This window comes from Sorex fumeus, unplaced genomic scaffold, assembly GCF_029834395.1.
Source record: "Sorex fumeus unplaced genomic scaffold, SorFum_2.1 ptg000029l, whole genome shotgun sequence".
NCBI lineage: Eukaryota > Metazoa > Chordata > Mammalia > Eulipotyphla > Soricidae > Sorex > Sorex fumeus.
In genome coordinates, this window is record NW_026606086.1 from 16,506,077 (window position 1) to 16,532,923 (window position 26,847).

Consider the following 26,847-nt stretch of genomic DNA (forward strand, 5'->3'; position numbering starts at 1 on the left):
AGCACGCTTGCAGGCGGTGGATGCCCCGATGGCACTGAGTCTCTGCGCCCGTTCCACTGTGGGGTTCGGGCCTCATGGGCTCCTCCAGTCCCTGAGGAAGGGATGCAGCCACGTGTCTGTAGAGCTGGAGTCGCCTGCTGTGGCTGATGCTTCTCGTTCTCCCTTGAATGTGAACAAAATTAACCTCCAAATCCCCCATGCACAGCCCAGTGGGCACCCGCAGCTCCCACAGACTCTTGCCAGCTTGGATGGGAGAGTCTGTCTAAAGGTGTGGGGTGCCACTGATCCCCCCGCCTCTGTGGCCCGCGCCAGCCTCCCCCGGCCCTTCACACACTGCGCAGCTGGCTCTCTGCAGAACGCCTGAGTTTGCCAATTTTCCTTACTAAATTGTCCACGGCCGGTCTTCAGGCTCCAGCTGGGACCAGAAGTGTCTGGGACTAGCCCTAGCACGGGACACAGCCTGCATGCACAAGCGGCACTTTTTGTTGACATGCTTTCATTTGGGGAAGCTTGGGACCACACCTGGCAGTGCTCAGGGGCTTCTCCTGGCTCTGTACTCTAGGAGTCACTCCTGGTGGACTTAGGGAACCACGTGGGGTACTGGGGATCAAAGCAGGCTGACCCCACCGCAAAGCAAGTGCCCTCCCGTTGTGTTACTGCTACAGAGGGTGTAGTCCTGTGAAACACAATGGTCGTTCAAGACTGAAACAAAACAACTTTTTTGGTTTTGGGCCACACCTGATGGTGCTCAGGGGTCACTCTTGGCTCTGTACCGAGATCACTCCTTGGGGGCTCAGGGGACATATGTGCTGGGCGCACTCCCTACTGTCTATTGTCTGGGTTTTTCACATGTGCGGTAGCCACAACCTCTCCAGCTGTCCTTGCTTGGTACATTTTAACCAAAGCAAGACCTTTTTCAGAATTGTGGGGGGCCCCAGGGCCATCCCTAGCTTGCTGGCAGGGAGCAGGCAGCTGGTGGTCCAGCCCCCGGTCGCTGTGCTCTGCCACATTAGCCACATTCCTAACCTGGAGAGTCACATTTAGCTGTAATCCTTTTAAATGGAATTCTGCTCCGTTCCCCTTTTTTCATAGATTAGCTCAGACCTTAGCTGTGGGCTTAGGGGTGGGGAGTGACAGGGCTAACGAGGGTGACAGACCCCACATATAAACTTAGCCATTTGGTGGCTTTGCCTGAGATCTTATTTTCTCCTTATTTATTAATTGGGGGGTCCAGACCACTGAGCTGTGCTCAGAGCTTACTCGTAGCTCTGTACTCAGGGGTCACTCCTGGCGCTGGCAGGTGGACCATATGTAGTGCTGAGGATCCAACCCAGGTCAGTTGCTTGCGAGGCAGGTGCCTAACCCTCGGTGCTATCTTCCTGCCCCAGTAGTCATTTTTAATTCAGTCCAACAGCCACCAGTAACTGACCCTGTATTCTGCATACCCATGCGTTGCCTCAGTATTTTGGGGTGGCTCCAATATTCTCTCTGCGGGCACACTCATGAGTCTAATTTGGAGTTTATAAAACCTTATCAACATGGAAGCTTTTTTTTTTCCCCCTTCCCGGTGTTTGCTCTCTGAGATAATGAGAGAGGGTTATTTTGCAGGGGGTAAGCCAAGGAAGGTTGGGCAGTAAAGGGTTCAAATTGAGAAGTCAGTCACAAATTCCACATCCAGCACCAACACAAAACAAATGTAAAGCGGCCTTAAGTTCCCGAAGTGAAGTTTGATTTGTCACATCATCTGCGTGTTCTAAAGACTCTTTTGCACACCCCAGGGCAGCCACACACCCTGGCCTCTGAAATGTACCAAGCAGGTTTCTCCACCACAGGGGTTCTGGGTGTTTTTTTTGTTTGGTTTGTGTGGGGTATTTTTTGGGGTCACGCGGGGGTGCTTAGGGGTTCCTCATGGCTCTGTACTCACAAATCACTCCTGGCAGTGCTCGGGAGACCCTATGGGGTGCCGGGGATCGAGCCTGGGTCGCCTGCATGCAAAGCAAGGCCTTCCTCACTGGACTATGGTTCTGGCCCCAAGTCTCCGATCTGATCTTGAAGCTAAAAGGCCGAAACCTCTAAGTCAGCTAGCTGCATCTGGCTTCAGAGTGATGTGCCTTTGCAGAGGGGAAATGCACATCCCTGGCTTTAGGAAAGGGCTTTGGGGCGAGGTTGGTCGACTTGAAACAGGGCAGCAGGAAAGAAAGCGCACCCGCCGGCGGACCCGGGAGCAAGCGAGGGTGGGGGGCTGGCGCGTCTCTTTGGTCCAGATGTTTCCACCAATCCTGAGCGCAGCTCAGCACTTGCCTTGGCCAAACTGCCTGGCGAGCGCGCGTGGCATGATCTGCATAAGATGGAGCCGCGCCGGCAGGAACGGCCTCCTGCAATATCGACGACTTTCTAGGGGCCGGCTGGGCGGGAGGAACGCCGGCGAAAGCCCAGAGGACCCTGGCCCCAAAACTTGACCCAGACCTCGCAAACCGCGCCTCGCTTCGGCTCTCAGCGACCAGCGCGCGTGGTCAGGAGCAGGGAACGAGGAGCCCGAGCGGGCGCTGGGCGCCGGGCAGGAGGCGCTGGGCCGAGGTTCGGTCCGGCCCAGCGGCTGATTCGGCGGGGGCGGGGTGTTCGCACTCCGGGGTGGCGGGGAGCAGCAAGGGGGAGGAGGGAGGGCTCCCCGGGGAGCCGTTTCTCAGCGAGGCTTGTTTGGCTCCCAGCAGGGCGCTCTCCCGGGAGCCACGGCGCGCAGGGGCGGGCGGGCGAGCAGGAGGGGCCCGGCCCGGCGCGTGCACGCCCGTGTGCGCGGCGGGGAGGTGCCAGGCGTGTGCACGGCACGGGCGGGACGTGCGCCTGTGCGGGCGCGGGGCAGAGAAAGCCAGCGCCGCGGGGCGAAGACGCCGCGCAGATCCCGGCGTCCGCGCGGGGCCCGGGGCGCGTCGCACCGTCCGGCGCGTGGGCGCCCGCCAAGCCGCCGCAGCCGCAGAGCACAGAGGGCGCCGCGCGGGTCTCCCCGCTCCCCGGGAGCAGCCCACGCGGACGCCAGGAGGGCGCGGGGAAAACCGCGCGCGCCCCGCGCAGCCCGCAGGAGCGCCGCGAGAGCGGGTATTAAGGGCGCTGGAGGGGGCGTGGCTGGCTCCAGGCGAGCCAATGGGCTCCGGAGGCGCGCGGGGGCGGAGCTGGGGCGCCGCGCTCCCATTGGCCAGCGGGCCCTCCGGGGCTGCGGAGGCCGGGGAGTCACGTGCCAGGGGCCGGGACGACTTCCTGTTGGAGGCCCGCGCGGGGCGGGGCAGGGGGCGCGAGCGCCCCGTCCGGCTGGAGCGGGGGGAGGGGGGTTCTTGTCAGTTAGAGCAACAAGATGGCCGCGGTGGCAGCCTCGCACCTCAGCGCGCCGGCCCCGGGAGCCGCAGCCGCCGCCGCCCGCGCCGCCGGCCCGCAGCCCTGAGAGGCGCCCCGGCCGCGCCGCCCTCCGCGACAGGGTCGTCCCCGCGCCCCCCGCCGCCGCTGCCGCCGCCGGCCCGCCCGAGCCGGACGCGGAGGGAGCGGAGCCGGCCGAGCGCCGCCGCCGCCGCCGCCGCCGCCGCTGCCGCCTCGGTCCCGGGCCGCGCCGGAGCCGCCGTCCCGCCCGCGGGCGCGAGGCCGAGGGCGCGTCGCGGCGTCGCCGGGGCCGGACTGGACCTGCCGGGCCGCGCCGCCGCGCCGGCGCCGAGGGGGCCCCCGCCGCCCGAGCGCGCCGCAGGCCCCGCGCCGGCCGCCCGGGGGGTCGCGCTCGCCGTGGGCGCCGCCGCCCGCCCCGCGCCGCCGGAGCCCCGCCGAGGAGCCGCCGCCGCCGCCGCCGCCGGACACGGAGCCCAGGTGAGCGCGGGCCGCTCGGGGCCGAGCCGCGCCGCTCGGCCGCCCGTCGCGGCGTCTTTGTTCGGCCGGGCCCGGAGCGCGGGGGGCGCCGGCGACCCCCCTCGGGCGGGAAGGGCCGCGGCGGCGGCGGGGGGCGTGCGGCGCGCCGGGCCGGGCCGGGCTGCGGCCGTCGGGGTGCGGGAGCGGCGCGCGTGCGTGTGTGCGTGTGTGCGGCGAAGCGGGCGCGCGGCTCGGCCCCGGGCGCTCGGGACCTGCCTGGCGGGGGGCGCGCCGGGACCCCCGAGGCGGGAGGCGGCCCTGTCACCGGCCCGCCGCGCCTCCCCGTGCTGTCAGCGGCGCCCGGCGCGCCTTTACCTGGTGGCGGAGCGTCGCCGATCGGTGCCCGCCGCGCCGCGGGAGGGGCAGGGCGAGCGGCGGGAGGAGCCGCGGACGCGCGCCCGCCGCGCCCCCTCCCGCGCCCCCCGCCGCGCCCCTCCCCGGCTCGCACCTCCGCCGTTGGCAGGCGCGGGCGGCGCGTCCAAACGGGGCTCTCGGGGCGCCCGCCCGCCCGCGCGTCCCGGAGGGGCTGCGGGTGGCCGCGAGTGGCCGCTGCCCCCGTCCATTGTGTGGCCGCGCGCGGGCCGCGTCTTCCCCCGCCGCGGGCGCGGCGCGGAGCCCACCCGACCCGACCCGCGGGAGGCCGCGGCGGTGCGCGTCTGCTTGGGAGCGGAGGGGTCGCGGGCTGCAGGCAGAACGCCAGTGTGACGACGTACGGCCAGTTGGAAACGTGCAGGGGCCGCTGACCACCAGCCGCCGGGGATCCCGGGCGTCCGTGGGCTCCGGAGCAGCTCAGCGCGCCGGTCGGACCTGGTTAGCCTCCCCAGAGAGGGCACCTTGGAGAAATCGAGGCGCATCCCTTCAGAGTCGCGGGGTGCGGGAGGGCTCGGAGCCCCGTTCTTTGTGGCTCCCCGCAGGACGCTTTGCTGGGGGAAAACTGATGCGAAATGAGGTTTCTAAAATGACTGTCTGACCCGCATGTTTTTGTTGGTGTTTACAGAAGACAATAGTGCTGGAGTCCTTGTTACTTTGTTTACCTCTGCTGGAAGGTTACTTTTCTCTACGGAAAGTTATTAAATTGATATTTCTATTCTGGAAAGACTAGAGGTTTCTTAGAATCTGTTTTTCTTTCCGATTGGGTCCTGAGAAATCGAAAATCCAGAAAAGGGGAAATTCATGACGTTAGATGATGGTGACAGATGATTTCTCCAGCTAACGCTTCTTGTGGCAATAGAACGAATCTTTTAAAATCCCAGATACATAATATACTCTGATATATAATACACACATGAGTCTCTGTGTGTCCAAACATTTGTTTTACTACTGAGGTATGAAATTGAATAAGGTCGTCGACACTGACAGGAAAGGCTTCATCTCAGTGATTCATTTTGGAGATTGGAACCAGGTATCTGGAAGTAACCTTGAATACGTGCAAATGTGGCTTTAGATTGTCTTCCAACGTTTATTCTTTTCAAAGTCACCTTTGCTTTAACACCTAAAGATTATAATGTGACAGGTTTGTATTTACAGGGCCTGGGTATTTTCGGGCAAGCAACTATACTGGAGTGCTAATGAGGGAAAGTGGGTAAACGATTTCATTTGACTCACAGTAACTTAAAACTTACTACATCATGGGGAGGGGTGGAGGAATAGAGGAAATATTAAAGTATTTCTCTCCACTGTCACATTTTTAAAAACAGATGCCTTTACTGAAATAAATTTGTGCTTTTCCAAATTGGCCTTCACTCCCAAAAACGAACTAGAGGGAGGAGGTCGGGGCGGCAGTTGGACAACCTTTTTTCCCTGGTGAAGACACCTTTCAATTGTAAAGGAGTGAAGATAAAATTCCTGTAGTATGAGAAAAGGTGTTTGCATGTTGTATTGTTTCCCCATCTCTAAGTAAGAGCCTTAAAATCCTGAATGTAAACACACTCCTGCTGAACTCAGAAAGATGCAATTAAAAAATTTCAATATCAAGTTGTTTTGCTTTAATTTCATGTGAGGTCACACCCAGCAGTGTTCTGGGAACTGTGAGGTTCCCAGGGATTAAAACTCAGGTCTCCTGCATGGAAAGCACACGTGGTCTTTATGACCCCTATTTCAAGTTTAAAAAAAGATGATTTTTTTAATCTCTTAAAAAATTAGTGGAAATGACTTAATTCAAAATATCATTTGACTAGAATGTATTTGGCATCATGTAGTGTTCTAACATTTTGAAGTGTAAGACTACTGGTCTTTTTAACCCTCCCCAGTAGGAAATTGTATCCGTGAGATTTCATGCATGTGATGTAGATGACTATGTATTGATCAGTTTATTGTGTAGAGGTGATGTTCAAGAAGATTTGTAAAAAAGGAAATAGATCAGCAGTTGATTTTGAGGCTTTCCACTTATCAGAATAGCTTTTGAGAGGATTAAGATCTCAGAGTACAGCGAAGATAAAGATTACTTAGCCAGAGCAACTGAAGCCCCTGGTTCCAGAAAGCCTGAGAGAGAAGAGGGACAGGTTCATGGGATGATTGGAACCAGGAGGAGGATAGTGTTGGAGCAGAAGGTGGACCCCTGGGTGCCAGTTTGTGGAAGATTCTGAGTGAGGAAAAGCCAGGTAACTTTTGTTCTTGTTTGTTTGTTTGATTTGGGGTTCCACCCAACTGTGTTCAGGGCTTACTCCTGGCTCGCTCTAGGGATCAGTCCTGGTGGGGGTGGTGGGACCATATGTAGTAGCGGGGATCGAACCTGGATCAGCTTGCCCACTGTACTTTGCCTTGGCCCCTGTTCTTGTTTTCTTAAATTGAATTTGTTTCAGTTATTCAGAGATTAACTTGTTTTTTTTTTCTTTTTTCTTTTTCTTTTCTTATGGTAACTGGTTTCACAGTGAAGTTGACTGAGTGGATTTTAGTTACTTAATTAAACTTATCATTTTGGGGGCTGGAGTGATAGTTCAGTGGGGAGGGTGTTTGCCTTGCATGCAGCCAACCCAAGTTCGATCCCCCAGTATCCCATATGGTCCGCTGAGCACCACCAGGAGTTAATTCCTGAGTGCAGAGCCAGGAGTAACCCCTGTGCAGTGCCAGTTGTGACCCAAAAAAGCCCAAAAATAAAAACATCATCTTAATGTTCTTTTAATATGGTTTGTTTTTGTTGTTGGACTATTCTGGCAGTATATTCAGGGACTACTCCGAGGAAGGTGCTCCCAGGGACCATGTGGGACTCCAGCATGCAAAATTGCTCCAGCCCTGTGAACCTTCTTCTCCACTCCATCTCCCTGGTTTTGTCTGAAGATATAATAGTTCTCAGAAAGGAGAGCAGAATAGTGAGAGCTAGCCATTATTTTCCAAATAGATTTTATAGGTAATCTTATTTTAAGATAATCTAATTATGCAGTCATGAGACTATTTGGGGGGTTATTGGGGGCTGTACCTAGTGGTGGGCAAGTTCTCAGGGTACCGCATGGGTGCCAGAGATTGAACCCAGGTTGGTCGGCCCACTCTTTGGCTTTGCAAAAAAATACACACTAAGCTTTTTTTCAATCAACTTTAGAGTATGAAGATGCTCTTTGAATATTCAACTTTATATACAACTATCCAGGAATGTGATTACTTCATAATATAAAGTTTGCTTGTCAGAAATAAATATATGACCTTGTTTAAAGATTGTACACATGAAGTTTGTGCTGAAGAAGTGTGTGAACCTCTAAGATTTCTGCTATACAAGTTATGCACCTGAACTGTAACTTATTTCACAAGTAAATAAAGAGACAAGTTTTTTCAGTTCTCCACCTGGGATGTAAGGAAGTTTTGGATGTGTAGCATGGTGAAAGTGAGACTTTTGCTTTTAAAGATTTACTGAAAATGAATTCACTGGGGCTGTGGATCTTTCAAAGAAAGGAGTATTGCAGTGTGGAGAGCATCTGGACGGGTTCGCTGCTCTGTAACCCTGGGAGACAGGAGAGCTGGGTGCAGAGCTAGACCGTTGGGCACCTGGCTGTGAAGCCTCCCTCCTGTGACACCCCTAGTTGTTCTCAGCATTATGAACCCCCTTCTGTAGGTGTGAACCACCCCAGAGCTAAGGGCTTGGGAAAGCTGGCTTTGCTGCTGTGTGGTGGACTCGTTATTCCATGCAGTCTCTGCATTTCAGCTGTGCTTCGTGGCTTTAGTTTTTGCATAGTGATGACTATAGATGGACCAGGCTGGATTCTGACAGCAGGAGGAATGGGTTTAAATACCTGGCTTGGAATGAACAGCTATTGGGGTGTCTGCTCCACTTTATCCCTCTCCTCGTTTGTCTCAGCTCGTCATTCCTGCTGCTGAAGGACCTTCCTGAAACAGGTGTTCTCTGGGGTCCCTTCCCCAGCGTCCACAGGATTGGTGTGATGTCACTGGTCCCAGCTTTAGTTCCTTATGAATGTTTTTTGAAACACAACAGACTTAAAACTTTTCATGTGAAAATGAGGGGCCAGAGCAACAGTACAGCAGGTTGTGCCTTACAAATATGGTCAACCCGGGTTTGATCCTAGCATCCCGCATGGTCCTTGAGCCTCCAGGAGGACCCCTAAGTGCAGAACCAGGAGTAAGCCCTGAGCACTGCCAGGTGTGTCCCCTCCCAAAAAAGTGAAGCAGTGTACAAGTGTCAGCTCACATCATTATCAAAGTTGCACCATTTTCTGTAACCAGCATCTGTTTGATTAAATCCAAAGGACCCCTGTGATGGGGCTCCTCCGGAACAGTCTCAGCTGTTTCCCACCGTTGCTCCCCCGTCCTTCTGATGGACCCTCTGGTCTAGTGCTATGCCACATCCTGCATTTATGCAATTTTTGCCTTTAATATCTTCAGATATATTGGGGCCCATGGAGGGCCATCTCTCTCTCTCTCTCTCTCTCTCTCTCTCTCTCTCTCTCTCTCTCTCTCTCTCTCTCTCACACACACACACACGAACACACACCCTGTAAATTTATTTTATTTTTTTTGGTATACAAATATTTTATGTTATTCACAGTAGACACCCTGTTAATTTAGCTTGGCCCAGAACTGTGGTTTTCAGCCCCTTTACCCAACAGCCCAGTGTGAGGCAGCCTCATTTCTCAGACTGCTGCCAAGCCTCCCACCCTAGCTCTAGAATTCTTTTTTTTTTTTTCAGAGACCTCTGGCTTCTTTCTTTGGAACATCTTAGAAACTAGTAGTCTCTTGCGTCTTCATAATGCTCTTCATAATGCCATCAACTACAAACCTCCAGAAGTCCAGTTAGTTTCAGCGTGGGTGGGCGAGTCAGTGCTGAGGTGGAGACTGGGACTGTGTGCTGTTGGTTCCTTCTGTGTATGGCCCTGCTGACCTTCCTTGGGCTGAGTCTTAGCCCTTGGGTTCATGCCTTTCTTGTGTGAGGCCAGGTTTGATCCCTAGCATCCTGACATCCCAAATAAGATCACAACTCAAATCAGTTGTTTCAGTTGAGCCTGGCAAAGATGTTGTTTACTTTTTATTCCCAAAGATAGTTTCCTTCAAGTAAGATGGGAGGGAGGGAGTAGAGAGGGGTCGTGTGCGGTGAGCCATACCTAGTGGTGCTCAGGGGCCAGTCCTGGCTCTGTTCTCAAGAGCACTGCTTGGGGACCACATGTGCTGGGGATTTGAACTGGGTCGGCCACGTGCAAGGCAAGCACCTTAACTCTGGGGCTATCTCCTCCTTGCCCCAAGATAATTTCTTTTTAATTACTCTTTGAAGAAGCAGAGAAGATGTGAAATAGCATTTGGAAATAGAAGTCAGACCTAAAGTTGGGAACTGGCCACATGGGTACATGCTCTCACCTTTCCAGCCATGCACACTGAAAAGATGTTCACGGCAGAGCTGTGTAGAAATTACAGGGGTGAAGAATGATTCCTTTGATTGCATCCTGTTTTCTCACGCTCTATCTGGAACATGAAATACCAAGGGGGAGGGGCAGGAGCAAATGGAAAGGGATTTAATAGGCTTTGTTCTTCAGGAGCATGATGCTTTAAAGGTTTACTTGGGTTGGGAGAGGAGAGGGGCAAGGGAGGAAGGTGGTGCTGTGTGCTAGCACATTAGAGCAGTTGAGGAGGGGGAAGTTTGGGGCGGTAGTTAGAAAGCTCTCTCCCAGGTAACCAGAGTTCATGAAAAAAATCTTCAGGTCTGGGGAGATGGCTCAAAGGACTGGAGCACATGCTTTACATGCAGAAGGCCCCAGATTAATCCCTGTTACCACATAATCCCATGGTAACTGAGCTGGCAGTAACCTCTTGAATACCACTGAGTACGACCGAGTCCTCCATAAACGGGGCTGGAGAGATATTAGGGTTAAGGTGCTTGCCTTTCATCTGCCTGACTCATGACACCACATGCTATCCTCTAAGCACTGCTGGGAGTGACCCCTGAGCATAGAACCTGAAGTAAGGACTAGACCACCAAAAATAAGAAATAATTTAAAAAATAGAATAAAACTAATCTGTGCGTTGGTACTGTCACTGTCACTGTTCTCCTGCTGTTCTTCGAGTTGCTACTAAGACTAGAATATTTATTTTGGGATTTTTGTTGTTGTTGTTTTGTTTTGGAACCACACCTGATGATGCTCAGGGCTTACTCCTAGTAGGGCTCTGGGACTTGGGGGACTATCTGGGGTGCTGGGAATCAAACCTGGGTAGGCTGTATGTTAGGAAAATACCTTACCTGCTATACAATCTGTTTAATTTTGTTTGTTTGCTTTGGGTTTGGGGCCACACCCATCAATGCTCAGTGCTTACTCTTGATTTTGCACTCAGGTATTACTCCTGGAGGTGCTTGGGAGGACCATATGGAATGCCAGGGATTGAACCTGGGTCCCCCAGCTTGCAAGATAAGCACCCTACCCACTGTAGTATCTCTCTGGCCCCATCCAGGTTCTAATTTGTAGGGAGCCACACCCTGGCTGTGCTTGGTTATTCCTGGCTTTGTGCTCAAGGTTCACTCCTGGTGATGCTCAGGAAATGTTACGTGATGCTTGAAATTACTCCTGTACTATCTTTCTGACCCCTTAAGATTTATTCTGTAATAGCATACTGAAGACATACATGAATTTTACCTTATTTAATCCTCATCATGCTCCCTTGCCCTCCCTCCCCCACTCCTAAGGATGTGTCTGTGACTTCTATTTTATAGATGAAGAAAGGATAGACAAAGAAAAAAAGTTTTTTGTTTGTTTTTGGGGGCTATACATGGTGGTGCCCAGGAGTTACTCCAGTCTCTGCACTTAGGCATTATTCCTGGTGGTACTCTGGGGACCATATGGGATGTGAGGAGATCACGTGCAAGGCAGATGCCCAGCCTGCTGTACTAACACTTCTCTCCTCAAAAGTAGTTGTTTCTGTAAGATCCTCTATAGAAGAGGAAACCAGAATTTATACTCAAGATGATGAATCTTTTCTTAAATTTTTTAATCTGTGTCCTGCTCATCCTGGTAAGGCTCATAGAATGCTTTGTTTTCTGAACACTTTTTACGTATTAATGATCCCTCAAAGGCAATTTGTAAGGTCAGTGCTGTTTCTGTGTCATTTTCTGGATTGAGAAGGTGAGGGGGTTCCTTAGTTTGTCTAAAGCCAGAGCTTTTAATAAGTGTGTCCAAACCCTCTGATGTGGGAGGTGAACTCTTTATTCGCCTCCTGTGTGGCAAATAGGCCCAAGCATGGTCACTTCTTCATTTACTCCAGAAAAGGGAATGCCTCTGTGACAGGGAACTGGTCGTGCCCTCGCACTCCTGGTCAGACTGCCAGTGAGGAGACAGGTACCAAACAAGTAAAAATTTCAAATCCCCATACCAAACCAAACTGAGAGCAATTTAATGTTGGGGAGCTTCTTAGATCGACAGTAGTCTGTGGTGTCTGTGAAACTAGAGAGCTCTAGATCTTATTTCTCCTCTTGAAGGTGATTTCTTTTTTTTTTTTCTTTTTGGGTCACACCTGGCAATGCACAGGGTTACTCCTGGCTCATGTGCTCAGGAATTACTCCTGGCGGTACTCAGGGGACCATATGGGATGCTGGGAATCGAACCCGGGTCGGCCGCATGCGAGGCAAACGCCCTACCCACTGTACTATCACTCCAGCGCCTTGAAGGTGATTTCAAACATACCTGGATTCTTAGAGAGGTCTGGCTGCTAAAGAAATAATGTGTACGTTTATTAGCTGAATCTTTCCAAATCTTGTGTGACCTCTGGTCATAGTTTTTCTTCCATGCTGCCTTTTTATTCAGCAGAGTGAACTTCAGGAGTGTGGAGAGCCAGAGGACTGGGTGTGGGCTCGGGCTTCACTGGAACAGGTCCTGGACGGTTGACAGGGTTCAGCTAGATGGAAGGAACGTTTCTTCAAGGAGCCAAGTAGGCAGTAAGTGGTTGGGACTAGTAAGGGCCTACCTTAAGGTTCGAATCAGTCTTTTTGCTACTCAGGGAAACGGCTCTAGTTACAACTGAAGTTGTGTTGGCAGTAAGATTTAGCAGGCCTCTGACATAGCCCCTCCATTCAGAACTATTGAGGTTGTTGGCGGGCCCATCAGGAACCCAGGGGGACAGTAGAAACTTTCCTTGAATCAATATATACTGGATAAATGGAGGGAAAATCAGAAGCATGAAAGTCATTTTTGTGGCAAATTTTTTTTTGTTGGTAGATACAGACCTTTGTATTTGTAAGATAATGCGAGCTTGGACACATAGAATGGTAGGGTCCAACTGAAAAGGTGTTAGGGACAATTAGGACTGAACACTGGAGAGTGGTCTCTGCCAGCTGTTGGAACTGACAAGTTCTAACTTAGTTTCTTAGTACTCTGCTCCTGCCATATACTGGAGAAGCTTCAGATTAATTCATTGCAGATAAAAATGTTAAAATGTTTGTTTAAATACAGTGTGTCCTTTGAAAATGCTGATGGGGAAAACTGACACATAAGATAGCAGTTTTAGGAGACTTTGTTGCGTGAGATCCCGGGGTAGCTATTTGACTCACAACATAAATTCTGGTATGTAATGAGCCATGTAATAATAGGGTTCTGCTGTTAATTACGGAGAATGCTCTCAACAAAATCGATTTTTTTTAGTACTATATCCTTAAAATAATTTTCAACTTGGAATTTATATAACAGACCTAGATATTTGTAAACTTTCTGAATCTATAATATTGACAGAAAAGAGAAAAACAATCTTCAATACTTCCAGGATCTGAAATGTCAGGTTGCAAATATATACCAGTGTTAAAGTGATCTTGTTAAGTTAAAAGAGCTTTTTAAAGGCTAGATACATTTAATAAACTCCTTAAACATAAGTGACAATACATTCTCCTTAACAGAGAAACATTTATAACATACCCCATCTTGCCCTTTTCAGATTTCTGTGAGTGAATTGGGAAGATTTTAAAATAGGCAAATTATATTAATTTGCCACTGTCAGGTGATATGAATGTTGACCACCATTGCACCTTTGTGTACCTTAGGGCTCTGGGTTTGTCGATGCGTGCTTGGCCTAGCGCTAATCCCAGTGCGGCTTAGGCGGACCTACTATCTACTCCTTCACTGTATCATTTCTCTGTGAGTTTTTTTTTTATTTCCCAGCAGGCCTAACAACTTGTGTCTTTATAATGTCTGCAATATTTCACAGCTACTGAGATACACACTTTTTGGTTTTGATTTTGAATCATCTGTGTCTTCAGAGATGTTATTTACACATAAGTGGGGGAGGGAAGAGGATTGGTCGATGAAGATTTTGCTTCTGCTAAGCGAGCGGCCTTATTTCCATGAGTCCACGCAGTGTGGAGGGAGGAACTCCAGGTGTGAGGAGAGCACAGTAGGAGTCCTCCTCCCAGCAGGTCTCAGCAGGACCCTGGCCCAGGCTAGCGTGTGTGAGCCAGGAACACAGCTCCCCTCCCTGTGCTGCTGGGGCCTGCTGGTGACTGCAAAGAAGCCGTTTCTCACAGGCGTTTGAATTGCATGTCTGTGCACATATCACAGAGTAAGTCCTGGTTTGCCTTTCAGAGGCCTTGGGACATCTTCAGATACTAGATCATTGGAAAAAGGAACTCTATAACTAATGGATCATTCCGGACCATCCAGACACTCTGTCTGGGTTAGCATATATTAACTTAATATTAAACATATTACTGTGTTCTCCTGTAGAGGGACTCAGTGGAAATCAGATCGTATTTTTAAAGAATCTTATCAGGGCTTTTTTTTCCTGAAATCAATTTTTATCAACTCACAATGTATTCCTTTAGCAAAATTATTAGACATGGTTATTTAAAGATCTTAGGCAGAGGAGAGACAGGAGTGAATGGAGAGAGGATTGGAATAAACTGCAACTAAGACCAAAAAAAAAAAATCTTATATAATACCTTTGATGCAGAATTTGGAAGATGTAGACCCCATGGCCTAAGAGGTCTTTCTTTTTATCTCATGATTTTCCAACTGAATCTCACATTAATGGACATCTATTTCAGAGTTCTATTTTTAGGGTCCCTCAAAAAATTCTCTGCCTCTTGTCTTTCTCATAGACTTCCCCACCCCTCTGTTCTTTTCATGTTTTCCAGTGTTTTTCATCAACCCTTCTCCTGAACCGTGTGCACCAGAGATGGGAGAAGAAGCCCAACTTGAGGCATGGTGACCAGGCAGCTTCTCTTAACTTTTGGGGGTGGTACAGTGCTAAGCCTGTATGCTTTGAAGACACATTCAAAGCTGTGGAAATGGTTCCAGGCTTCGGAATAGTCCCAGTATTCCTAGTGATTGTCATTGCCAAGTACGGAGAAGGAGATACCTACTTTATTCTCAACCATAGCCTGAGGCACCTTGGAGCTATCATGGATTCTTGATCATGGCAACCGTGCTCCTGACTATTCCCCTCCATCTCTTGGGGGAATTGAGTGGTTTTTGTTTGTTTAGGGGGTGCCACTTGGGGCTGTGCTCAGGGCTTACTCTTGGCTCTGCTGTGCTCAGGAATCAGTTTTGATAAGGTCCGGGGGACCTTATTCAGTGCCAGGGATCAATCTCAGCCAGGTTAACTGGTCAAACCCAGGTTGTCTGTGTGCAAGGCAAGCACCTTAGCCACACCCCAATTTTTGTTATCTTTAAAGACCAAAGAAAACCCAGATTTGATCTGTAGCATCTGACTAAGAGAAATGTCAGATATTGCATAAATAGCCTGTGTATAATTGGTTCACAGCTCAAAACTATTATTTGAGCTCTGAAAATGTTCTATGTTAAGAGAAAACTAATTTAGATGTGTTGAGAATGTATGTTATTTCTGTGTGATAAACTGGATGGCCAATTATTTGCTTGGGGTTTTGGGCTCAAACCTGGTGATGCTCAAGGGTGACTCCTGACTCTGCACTCAGGAATTACTCTTGACAGTACTCAGGGGACCATATGGGATGCCAGAGATCTAACCTAGGTCGGCCATGTGCAAGGCTAGCGCCTTACTCACTGTACTATTGCTCCGGACCCTGGATGACAAAATTTTCCCCTTGATTTCTCACTCTGGCATCTGGAATGCAGTGTAGACCAGGAGCATGTCTGAGACAGATCTCAGGGATTTTTTTTTTCTTGTCACAGCAGGTTTTTCTTTGAAGCATTATTTGAAAATTAACATTACTGAAGAATTTAAACCTACTTAAAGGATTCTAGCTTTGAATCAAATTATTAAAAGCAGGAGATATTTCTGTAAAAAATCTGTGTCACCTTGAAACCAGGATGCTTTACCTAAATGAGGTAAGCCAGAAGTAAGCTGCCTTTGATATGTAAGAGCAGCGTATGAAGAGCAATCACTGTCTTTCTTCTTTCTAATTCAGTGACTTCCTATTCAATCTCAGATCTCAGTTGGAAAGCAATTTCCTTCACTTGACCCGTTTTTCTTTCATGTTCTGTCTTTTGGTCCTTCCATGCTGCAGTTTGATGGACTGGAGTAGGATAAACCCTTAGCGATATTTGAGGAAGGGGGCTTAGCACCTGCTTTGGAATAACAGACTGTCCTTAGAGGAACAGTCTAGCTCCTTACTTTGCTATCACACCTTTCAAGAAGAGTAAACGCTAAAATCCACTGATGGAGAAGCAGATGGTTAGAGGTGGGGGGGAAATGGGTGTGGGGAAGATATCATTTAGTTACTTGGATAATTTAAAGATGTTAGCATTGTATTAAACATACATCAAACTTAATATGCCTATTTCATAAAACATCTATCTTGAGACCTGCGTCTCCTGTTATTAATGCTCCTTCAGCCACAGGCGCGACATGCGATCTATCATATGATAACGTTTATTTTACATCTACAGCTCATCGAGTAATTGAATTGACTTCTACATTAAATCAAATTCTGAATGTCCCCACAAAGCTGGTGCCCTTCACCAAACCATCTTCTCGTTTGTCATTTTGAGTTCTCTGTGTACACTCCTGCCTCTGCCTTAATTTGCTGTGACCTGGAAGTACCATACCTCCCCTGAAGACATTGAGGTTTTCTACCCCAGTCTGGACACTCCCCAGATGCAGTGCTCACATTTGACTTGCAGGCGACTGCAGAGTAACGCTCCCGCTTCCTGGGCTCACGGCTGTGCTCTCCTTCCTTAAGCACCTTTCCCTCCTCTTGCTGCAGCCAGGAACCATGGACTGGATGCCGCTGACTCCCCTCCTCTCTCCTTGTGCCACGTATCAGAAAATCAATGAAATTTGAAATAGCCTGTGGATCAGAGGGGAGATCATAAGGGAAAATGGGAAAGTGCTTTGACTTGAGAGAAAACATCAGAATTTAGTGGTACAGCTAAACTTTACAGAGAGGGAAAGGTATAGCTTTGTTTATTTGGTTTTTTTTAGTACCATACTTCGTGGTACTCAGGGCTTGATTTGGGCTCCATGCTCGGGTATGACTCTTGGTGGTGTTCAGGGGACCATATGTGATGCCAGGGATCTCACCTAGGTTGGTAGCATGTAAGGCAAGTGCCCTAGCCACTGTGCAATCTCTATGGCTCTGTTTATTATTTATTTTGGGTTTTAGACCTCAACCAGCAATGGATACTTGTGCTTGGTGCTTGGGAATCATTCCCAGTGGTGGTCAAGGGACCATGCTGGGGATCAAACTTGAACTTCCCAAATGCAAAGCATGTGCCCCCCAGTAACTACTGTAAACGTGGTGGAGAGGGAAGCAGGAGGCGTTCCTCCCTAGAGTTCTGCCTATGAAGGTTACTACACGTAACAGTTTAAAATATTCTGCATTCTAGGAAAGTAATTGTCTCTTAAATATGACTTACACATATATTTCTCTTTGGGGGAAATCTGGTCCTTTGGAAAAAATCTGGTCCTTTGGAAAAGGCTGTTGTGGTTATGAGACTTCAGGACTTTAAGTCAAGCTTTGATAACAGTGGGAACATCTTCACATAAGACGTGAATAAAATCTACCACCACCCACTAGCACAGCGGTAGGGTGTTCGCCTTACAAGCGGCCAACATGGCCGACCCGAGTTCGATTCCTCCGCCCCTCTCGGAGAGCCCGGCAAGCTACCGAGAGTATTCGATATGCCAGACACAGTAACAACAAAGTCTCCAATGGAGACGTTACTGGGCCCGCTCGAGCAAATCGACGATCAACGGGAGGGCCTTTACCTTTTACCTTTACCTTACCACCCACTTACTGCTGTATAAAATAAAAGGTAGCCCCATGTCAAGAAGTAGAAAGCACATTTAGAGTTGGATCCTATAAGCTGAGCAAATGCAGCCTTCTGAGAAGGTTATTTTAATGTGGCATCATGTCAACTTTCTCATCTGCTGATAACCACCAGTTTTATCCTCGTCTGGGGAGTTGGTTCTTGGCTAAATTTCTAGTTACCCTTACTCCTTGGTGACTGAGTTTTTTGTTTATTTCAGTTTCTCTGATCCTTTATTTGCCACCTGGAAGATGTGGACAGTTAAGTCTGCAGTAGGGCAATTGTATGGACTCGGTGAGATAATGCATACATTTGTGATCAGGGATTTCCACTTCTGACGGTCCTTGGGGAACCAAATGTGGTGCCAGGGATTTGAACTGGGGTTGGCTGGTGCAAGGCAAGTGCAAAGCCCCGTTCTTTCTCTCTGCCCACCCACACCCGTGCATGCAACTAACACTTTGTAGGCACAGTTCTTCAGCCTTTATTCAGCTGCAAAATCTATTTCTCTATAGCTCACATTTGCGGTGTCATCTGTTTCCGTGTCTGTAATTTCAAAGGAGTGGTTCAAGTCTCAAGAGTGGCTTTATATTAATCCTACCACACACATGACTGTGGTAATCACTTTGATATGATTTAGAAAGTGTGGGAAGAGAGCTTGTTTTACCCTGACAACATCTACAAGTGCTGGCATATAAGATTATTGAATGAGCAAAAGATGGGATAGGAATTGAATTCTTTCTTTGCAGACTGCTAGGGTGTGTTAGTGACAGTCATGCTGTCAGTTTAACATCCTGTGTTCCTCACTGTTACCGCCAAGGGTTCCAGAGTAAATAAAAATTGTCCTGTTGAGCACCCCAGGCCCCACACAGGAAGTTGCCTCTAGCATCTGGGTGTGGGACAACAACACCAAGGTCTGCTGAGACATTGGATATCTCTGGGCCGGAGAACTGTCACAGGGGTGAAGGAACTTAGTTTGCACGCAGCCAGCCCTGTTAGGCCCGCAGTACCTCATGTGGTCCTCCTAGTACTGCCAGGAGTAAGCCCTGAGGACTGCCGGATGTGACCCAGAACCAACCAAAAAGAAAATGATCAAATAGTCACTTTATGTATAAAACTTTTACAAATGTTTTCATTTTAGAGGTAGGTTAGAGGTAAATTAAGGGCCAGGGATGTCTCTTAGCAGTAGAATGCTTGTCATGCACGTGTGCAATTCCTGGCACCTAAAAAGAGAGAAAACAAAGTGTTTAACTCCTCACTGCCTGATGCCCAGACTGTCCAGTTAGTGCCCAACAGTTGTACACTTGCACAAGCAGGTGTGCTTGGCTGCCTTTTAAGTTTGAGGGCCATGCCTGGCAGGGCTCGGGGGTGCTAGGGATCAGGCCCAGTAAGGCACATGCAAGGTAAGTGCTTTGGCCGCTGTGTTGCTTCGACCTCTGAGTTGCTACCTTTTGCACATTTCTCTCTCTCTTCAATTGTAAACTCCTTGAAGGCAGAATTTGCATTTAGTTATTCCCATCTTTCATAAAGCTTGACTTAGTGGTTTGACATACAGTTGGCACTCGGTACTGCTTGCTTGATTTGATAGTCCAGTCTTCATATGCGTCAGATTACTGATTTCTGTTGGTACCCGCTCTGAAGTTTGATCAGATTCCTAGTGATGGGGAAAGTAGAGGAGCAGTAATTACCCTGTTCCAGTCTTTCCTAGAGCCCAAGTAATTCTTTAGCTTTGGGTAATAAAAAGCAGTTCCCTGACTCAGAAATAGTAGATATTTCTGGCCTGGTCTAAAACAAAAGATGTTTACTGTCATAGAGCTCTGGTTCTGTGTAAGGTCAGGTCTTTACTCTGTGGGTTGTTTTTTTTTTTTTGGGGGGGGGTAGGGGGTGGGGCATGGGGCACGCCTAGCCATGCTCAGAGGTTCCACCTGGCTCTACACTCAGGAATCACTCCTGGCAGTGCTCATATGGAATACTTGGGGGTTAAATTCTGATCAACTGCATGCAAGGCAAGCACCCTATCTGCTTTGTTGCATTTTTTAGTGGGTGGGGAGGGCAGGTAGGTTTGAGGTTTGCGGGCTACACTGGCAGTGTGCAGAGGTAATCCCTTGCAGTACCCAGGACCATTTACAGGGCAACTGCCTTATCCCCTGTACGGAATCCTTTGAAAACCTAGAAAGCCTAAAACACATGGAAGAAAATTTGATTATGAAAGAATCATTTCCCAGGGTTTCTTCTTTCTAGATAATGCTAATAATTCTTTCATGCTTTTTAGTATTTACTGTGTAAATTATCTCAGAACTTATAAGAGGTAGGTTATTAAATTTATTTATAAAGCTTGTATAATGATACTAAAAACATGAAAATGACAGCCACAAAAGATTTTTATCATGTAAATATCTGAGAACTTAACAAGAAAGCATACTTTATCGGTACTATAGTGGTATTTCTCTGAAACCTCTAGAAGTGGAAGAGCACAAGTGAGGTTTGTCTGGAGAATGCAAAAGCAGAAAAGGGACATGGAGTAAAGTGTCAGGCGACTTGAGAGACTTCGGAGAAGGGAAGCCCAGAAGGGAAGCCCTGGAGTTCAGAGCCGACAGAAGAAGATGGTCCCCTGTGAACAGGCCAGTGTTCTGGTTGGTGCCCCCACCTCCCTAAACTGCCCACAAAATGGTAGTGACCAAATGATCCTGAATTCTGCCCTCACACAGACTGAAACCTGATTTTTGAATTGACTTAAATGATTTGCCTCTTGACTTAAATGATTTGCCTCGACTTTCAAGTTTGCTTCTATTATTCTTCTTAGAGGACAGTATTATCACCACAGCCTCAGTGGTCTGAGAATTGTTCACATCAGAGGCTAGCGCTCCATCAAGAACAGGGATCTGAAAAGAAAAGCAGTAAGGACGCCATGAGAGCCAGGCATTAGGGTTCTCAGACTGAAACTCTAAGATGCTTGGCAATTAAATGAAAAATAGAGAACGTCTATGGAAAACTTCAAAGCTCCTGATACATATTTAATAGAAATTCTGAATCAAGAAGTCTGATTTCCTATATGAACGGTCACACCTGGAACAAGCACTAGAAACCTGGAGGGAAAATTAAAAGACTTTGCTGAGATATAGAAAGGCCAAAGGAAATGGAAAGAATAAACAAGACAAGGGAGCACTGGCAAGGCCACAAAGCGAGAGAGAAAAAATCATGAGCATGAGATGGTGACTGTGAGTCTTTCAAAACTGACTCTGACCCAGATTGGAGCGTTCCTATGATGCCCAGCACAATACACCCAGAAGAAAGTAAAGGGAAAAATTGTTGGAAATGAAAGAAAGTCCTAAATAAGCTAAAGGAGGGAAAAAAACATAAAACTCCTTACAATTGACTTTGCAAAAGAAATGAAAATCATAAGAAATGCTATCTTCACAGTTTGTCAAGAAAATAATAGCCAACTAGAATTTTGTATTAGGCAAAACTTGGGGCATATATTTTTTTCAGACAGACAAAAACTGGTTAGAATTCATCACCAGCAGGTCCATACTACTTCCAAGATTTGGGAAATGATCCTGGATGAAAACTTGGAGAGGCAGGAAGAATGAAATGCGGTGGAGGGCGGAGGGCGTGGAATCCAGAGTAACACTAACCGCAGGAAACAGTGAAAGTGGACATCAGCAGCCCAGAAAGTAAGAAAAGAGTAGATGTGCTTGAGATCCTCATCATTTCTCTGTAAAAGACTCATGAATCTGGGATGTGATGTAATATCTGGGTTCCCCTTCCCAGTGCTGTTTTGGCAGAGAATCACTTAGTGCCAGAGATGGGTCAGCAGCCGTCAGCCCATGGCCGCAGTCACCCAGAGGAATAGAGCTGGCAGCAGCTGCAGACAAGCCTGACTTGGGTCTTCTGGTGGAGGGAGGAAAGGGGAACAAAAATGTCACAGGCGCCATCTGTGACCTCATGCCAGGTGCAAAAACTGCAATAACTTAGGGCCTTTATTTCTTTTCTTTTTGGGTTTTGGGCCGTGTCTGGAGATGCTCAGGTGCAGCTGCCTCTGCTCCTGGCTCTGCTCTCAGGGATCGCACCTGGTGGGGCTCGGGGGACCCTCTGGGATGCTGGGGATTGAGCCCAGGTTTGCCCGCTTCTGAGGCAGGTATCCTACCCCCTGTACTCTCTGTCTAGCCCCAAGGTATTTTTTCTTTGTTACATCTGTATGGTTTCTTCTTCTTACTCTTCATATGCAATTTCTTGGAAGTGATGTAGCCTGGCTTTTTAAGGTATGGGGCAAGACCCCATGGCATGGCAGCAAAACTGAATGTGGGGGTTGTGAAAAGTTTAAAACTTCGTTTTAGATTAATTTTTGAAACCAGTAAAAACTGAATATGGAATATGTCTACCTATTTTATGGTTTTTTTTTTTTTTTGCTTTTTGGGTCACACCCAGCCAATGCTCAGGGGTTATTCCTGGCTCTGCACTCAGAAATCACTCCTGGCGGTACTTGGGGGACCATATAGGATGCTGGGAATCGAACCCGGGTTGGCCGCGTGCAAGGCAAACACCCTACCCACTGTGCTATTGCTCCAGCCCCTGTCTACCTATTTTATATGCCGCTATGCTCTTGGGGCGAGGAGGGGTTGTGAATGGAAGAAGTCTAAGGCCCGCTTTTGAGAACAGATGGTTTAATGGGGCTGTACTGAATTAAGAGCTGCTGGGGGGTACGAATAAGTGACTGTTGGCAGGGAGGAAGTGAGAGCATCTTCGTTTCGGGGGAGAGAGGCACTTGGTTTGAGGGGGCAGCAGTGTGGTGCATGAACACAGCAGTTCAAGTGTGTGTGTAGCAGACACATGTGGAAGTCGAGTGGGCAAGGAACAGCTGTTGCCGTTGTTAACTGTCTTCTTCCAACTTCACAAACCCAGATCCTTCTGGTGCTGGCACTGGGCACTGGAGGCACCTTGGAGGATGGGTTGGGGCAGGGGGGCTTTTTGTCAGCGTGGGCTGGGTGTAGCAGGCAGCAGATTGGGTCTGGGAATCTTGTTTGCTCCCCACTAGTAGCACAGACTTTGGGCTGCCCACACCGCAGGAAATCCTGTATGACCCCCTGTATGAACCAACTCTGACCTGGAGCTGCCTTTAAGTCTCTGTCGCTGACTTGCGAGTCCCTCTGGTGGCCACATCCTCAGCATAGAGAAGGGCTGACATCGGCATTTGCTCCCTCTGGACCCCTTAATGACCTTGGCTAGATTGCGGTCTCTCATCTACCAGTTAACTCACCCTTTATAAAATTCACCCAGCTCAAATGACTTCTGTGGTTCCTAACAGCAGGGACCTTTCTCATTTCATCATTACTAAATTCCCTTAATATCAGTCCTGCTGTTCCTGCACAAACAACTAAAATGGCTAGCCTCCGGGTTCTTGGGGATGGTGAGTAAGAAGAGCACTTGACTGGATGCTGTCAGTGTCACAGCTCTTTACAGCCCGTCAGAGGTCAGCAGCGACCTCTGTTCAACATGAACCCCCTAGCTCCCTGGACCACCGGGGCTTCTTTCTCTACACTACAATGCCAGCAGTTCCAAATGGCCTGAGCATTTATACTTCATCCCTGCCCCTGTTGTCTGATTGGTTATGCCCAATAGAGTGAGGATTTGGAAACTTTTTGATCTGATTGGCCATTCAAAATGACCGATCAGATTGGCTGTAACATGCACTCAAATGCCTTCTTCCCTCACTTCCACTGTAACACTGCCAACTAAGACAGATATGCTAGCTTTCATTGCTCTATAACTGTCACAACAAATGCAATAGTTCTCAGCCAGGAGCTCTCTGGCCCCCTTTGGGTCCTCAGGATATTCCAAGGAGATCACAGATGAAGATTACATAAGGGGGGGTGGCGGGCATGGCATGAAACTAGGAAGTTAATAGGACCAGGATGGGGGGGTTGGGGGAACAGAAAGGAAACTAGGTTGAAAGGGCCACAGCCTGAGAAAGGTTGAGAAGCACTAGTTTAAAGAAATAGGTTGGGGGCTGGAGCGATAGCACAGCAGGTAGGGCATTTGCCTTGCACGCAGCCAACCCAGGTTCGATTCCCAGCATCCCATATGGTTCCCTTGAGCACCATCAGGAGTAATTCCTGAGTGTAGAGCCAGGAGTAACCCCTGTGCATTGCCAGGTGTGACCCAAAAAGCAAAAAAAAATGAAATTAAAATAATAGGTTGTTAGTTTATGGTTTTGCAGGTCAGGGTCTGGTATAGTGGGACTGGAGTCTCTGTTCAGGGTTGCATGGACTGAACCCAGGTGTCAGGCTGAGTATTCCTGGGAAAGGAATGATGGGCTTCCAGCCTGAGTGGCAGAACTGTCTCGTGATTGTAGGACTGAGACCCTTACTTTCTTCCCAGCTGCCAGGGGTGGTGAGGGGGTTTCTCACCACTCCTGGGGTGCTGTGTACCCTCCATTCATCTTTAAACCAGCAGCTCTGTGTTGAGTCCTTTCTGAAATCCTTGAACTTTTGACTTCCCATCTCTGACCTCTGTACCAGATCCAGTGATGTGGTCGGACCACATGGGTAATCCCTCTATTTTAAGATCTATCTGATTTGGGATTTGACTTTGACATATCTGCAAAACTACTTCACAATACTTATTGCTTGCTTGAATAGCTGAGTGAAGGTATGTATATAACAGGGATCAGAAGTTTTGGTGGGATAGGGGCTAGAGCTATAGTATAGCGTGCAGGTAGGGCACCTACCTTGCACGCAGTTGACCTAGGTTTGATCCCCAACACCTCGTATGATCCCCCAAGTCCCTCCAAGAGTGATCCCTGAGTGCAGAGCTAGGAGTAAGACCCGAGCACAGCCGGGGGTATCCCCAGTACAAAACAAACAGGGGCCAAACAAACTCAGAACAGAACAAGTGTTGATGGTGGTGGGAAATCTGAGAATCCTGTCCACTGTAGTCTAAAAGAGAATGAATAAATCAGGAGGTGAAAATGATGATTGTTTAATATTTAGAATACCCAAGATCGTCAGCTGGAAAGTTACTTGATGCAAAGTAGACATATTAATAGCGTAACTTGCCATTTTTTTACTTGCCATTACTATTTTTACCAAACATAATATTTTATCTTAATATATAATAATAATACCACCACCACCAACAAAACCAGAAATACCTAGAAATGAGAATATATATAGGCAATAAATAAGATGAAAATGATAGGTTCCTGTAAAAGGAGCACTGTAGCACTGTCCTCCCGTTGTTCATCGCTTTGCTAGAGCGGGCCCAGTAAAGTCTCCATTGTGAGACTTGTTACTGTTTTTGGCATATCAAGTATGTCATGGTAGCTTGCCAGGCTTTGCCACGTGGGTGGGATACTCTAGATAGCTTGCCGGGCTCTCCGAGAGGGCCGGAGGAATCAAACCTGGGTCGGCCTCGTGCAAAGCAAACGCTCCAGCCGGTTAGATTAACAGCAGGCCTATCAAATGAGACCCTCTGGGCACAACGTCAAAGGTGAGATATGGTGAAAAAAAAGTAATGAAATGAAGGCCTCATCAAGAATACACTACCCAACCAGACTCTGTCAATCAGATATGAAGGAATGATACACAACTTCACAGATTAAAAAAAAAACAGTTCAGTAATTTCACAGACTTAAAACTAATTGTGAAAGAAGAACTGAAGGGGGTACGTTAAGGCAAGACAAAAAAGGAGAAAAATAAATTTCTCAAAAATAAATTTTCTCAAATAGGAAAACTGAATCCTACAGAGGTTTCAGGGCCATACCCAGCTTGGCTCTGCACTCAGGGATCACTTCTGGTGGAGCTTGAGCCACCATATATGGTACAGAGACTGAACCCAGGTCAGCTGTGTGCAAAGCACGCGCCTTACTGCTGTACTGTGTCTCCAGCCCTTTAACATTTGTTTTAAAACATGACAAAATACACGTTTCATCTGGAAGGATGAAAACCTAGGTGAGGGGTTCTGTGTCTTTATCCATTGCCTGTGGCAGCTATTGTGACCAGAGTCACACACACCTGCCTGTGGGGGCTGCCACCTGCTTGCAGTAAAATAATTCTTTCAAAAAGAGTAATGAGGAAATAATGAGGAAGTAAATGGTAGCAGATAACCAAAATGTTATGAAACTGGCATAATTGAACCAGCTTGTGATCTTGGCAGACAGTAGTTATTCATGGTGCAGAATGGTCTTCAGACCCTCTTATTACATGTGACTTTGATATATGAAGAGCCAGTGTCACACATCTGTAGTGAGGGGAAGCTCATTTAGGCCTGGGATACTATCTAAGTGCCACCCATTCTGGTTGCTACTTAAGTTTTATGGAAGCACGCAAGAGCTGGGAGAATGCTCAGATGGTCGAGCACAGCATGCTGCGCATAATCTGAGCCCCAGGCTTGGTCCTGGGACCATTCGCTCCCCTCTTAACTTTATCATTTATTTATTTGCTTTTTGGGTAACACCCGGTGTTACACAGGGGTTACTCTTGGCTCTGCACTCGGGAATTACCCCTGGCGGTGCTTGGGGGACCATATGGGATGCTGGGACTCGAACCCGGTCAGCTGCGTGCAAGGCAAATGTCCTACCTGCTGTGCTATTGCTCCAGCTCCTTCCCTCTTAACATTAAAAATGGGGAGGCAGGGAACTAGCACTGGGCCAAAGGTGATTCTTTCTATGTAGTTATGTCCTGCCTTGATGGCATTCCCACATGGGAGGCCTCCAGCACTACCAGGTATGGCCCTGGAGCCCTGTGGGGAAGCCCTGGTGGTCCCTGGCACTGCACTGAGCTGCTGGCCTGGCTCACCAGATATCACCAGGAGTGATCCCTGAGCTCTCTGATTTCTGCTTGTGAGATCCCCCCCCCCAAAAAAAGGAAGGAAAAGTCCTACAAGACAAATACATTCTATTTCTTATTTCAAAAAATTATTTTTGAATACCCGTGAGATGAACCATTACAAGGCTGCTCATGATTGGGATTCAGTCATGCAATGATTCAACACTCATTTCTCTACCAGTGTGTACATTTCCCACGACCCCTTTTCCCTCCCACTATCCCCCAACACCCCCCCTACATACACACACCTCCAGTCTACCTCGATGGCAGGCACTTTTCTTCTTTCTCTTCCTCCTTTTCCTTTTGTGCGTTATGGTTTGCAATACAGGTACTGAGAGGTCATCGTGTTTTTGCAGGGCATTCGGTATTTTCATCAGGATGGTAAGTCTGGAGTAGCTTTTTAACTCTATGGTAGCTTTGGGGTGTGACATGCATGACTGCCAAGGCTTCCCAGAAGTACAGGGAGGTGGAAGGAAGTAGCCCATCCCCAGCCTGAGAAATCCTGG

The 26,847-nt window shown here is 48.5% G+C and overlaps 1 protein-coding gene across 1 annotated transcript in view; it reads left to right on the top strand.

Annotated features, from left to right (window-relative positions):
• The first annotated feature begins 3,743 nt into the window (after positions 1-3,743).
• The window catches only part of TNRC6C (trinucleotide repeat containing adaptor 6C), a 99,097-nt gene continuing 75,993 nt past the window's right edge, over positions 3,744-26,847 (top strand). The window contains exon 1 of the mRNA XM_056115749.1: positions 3,744-3,843. The gene's annotated coding sequence lies outside the window, so the exon portion shown is untranslated. The remainder of the gene's footprint in view (positions 3,844-26,847) is intronic.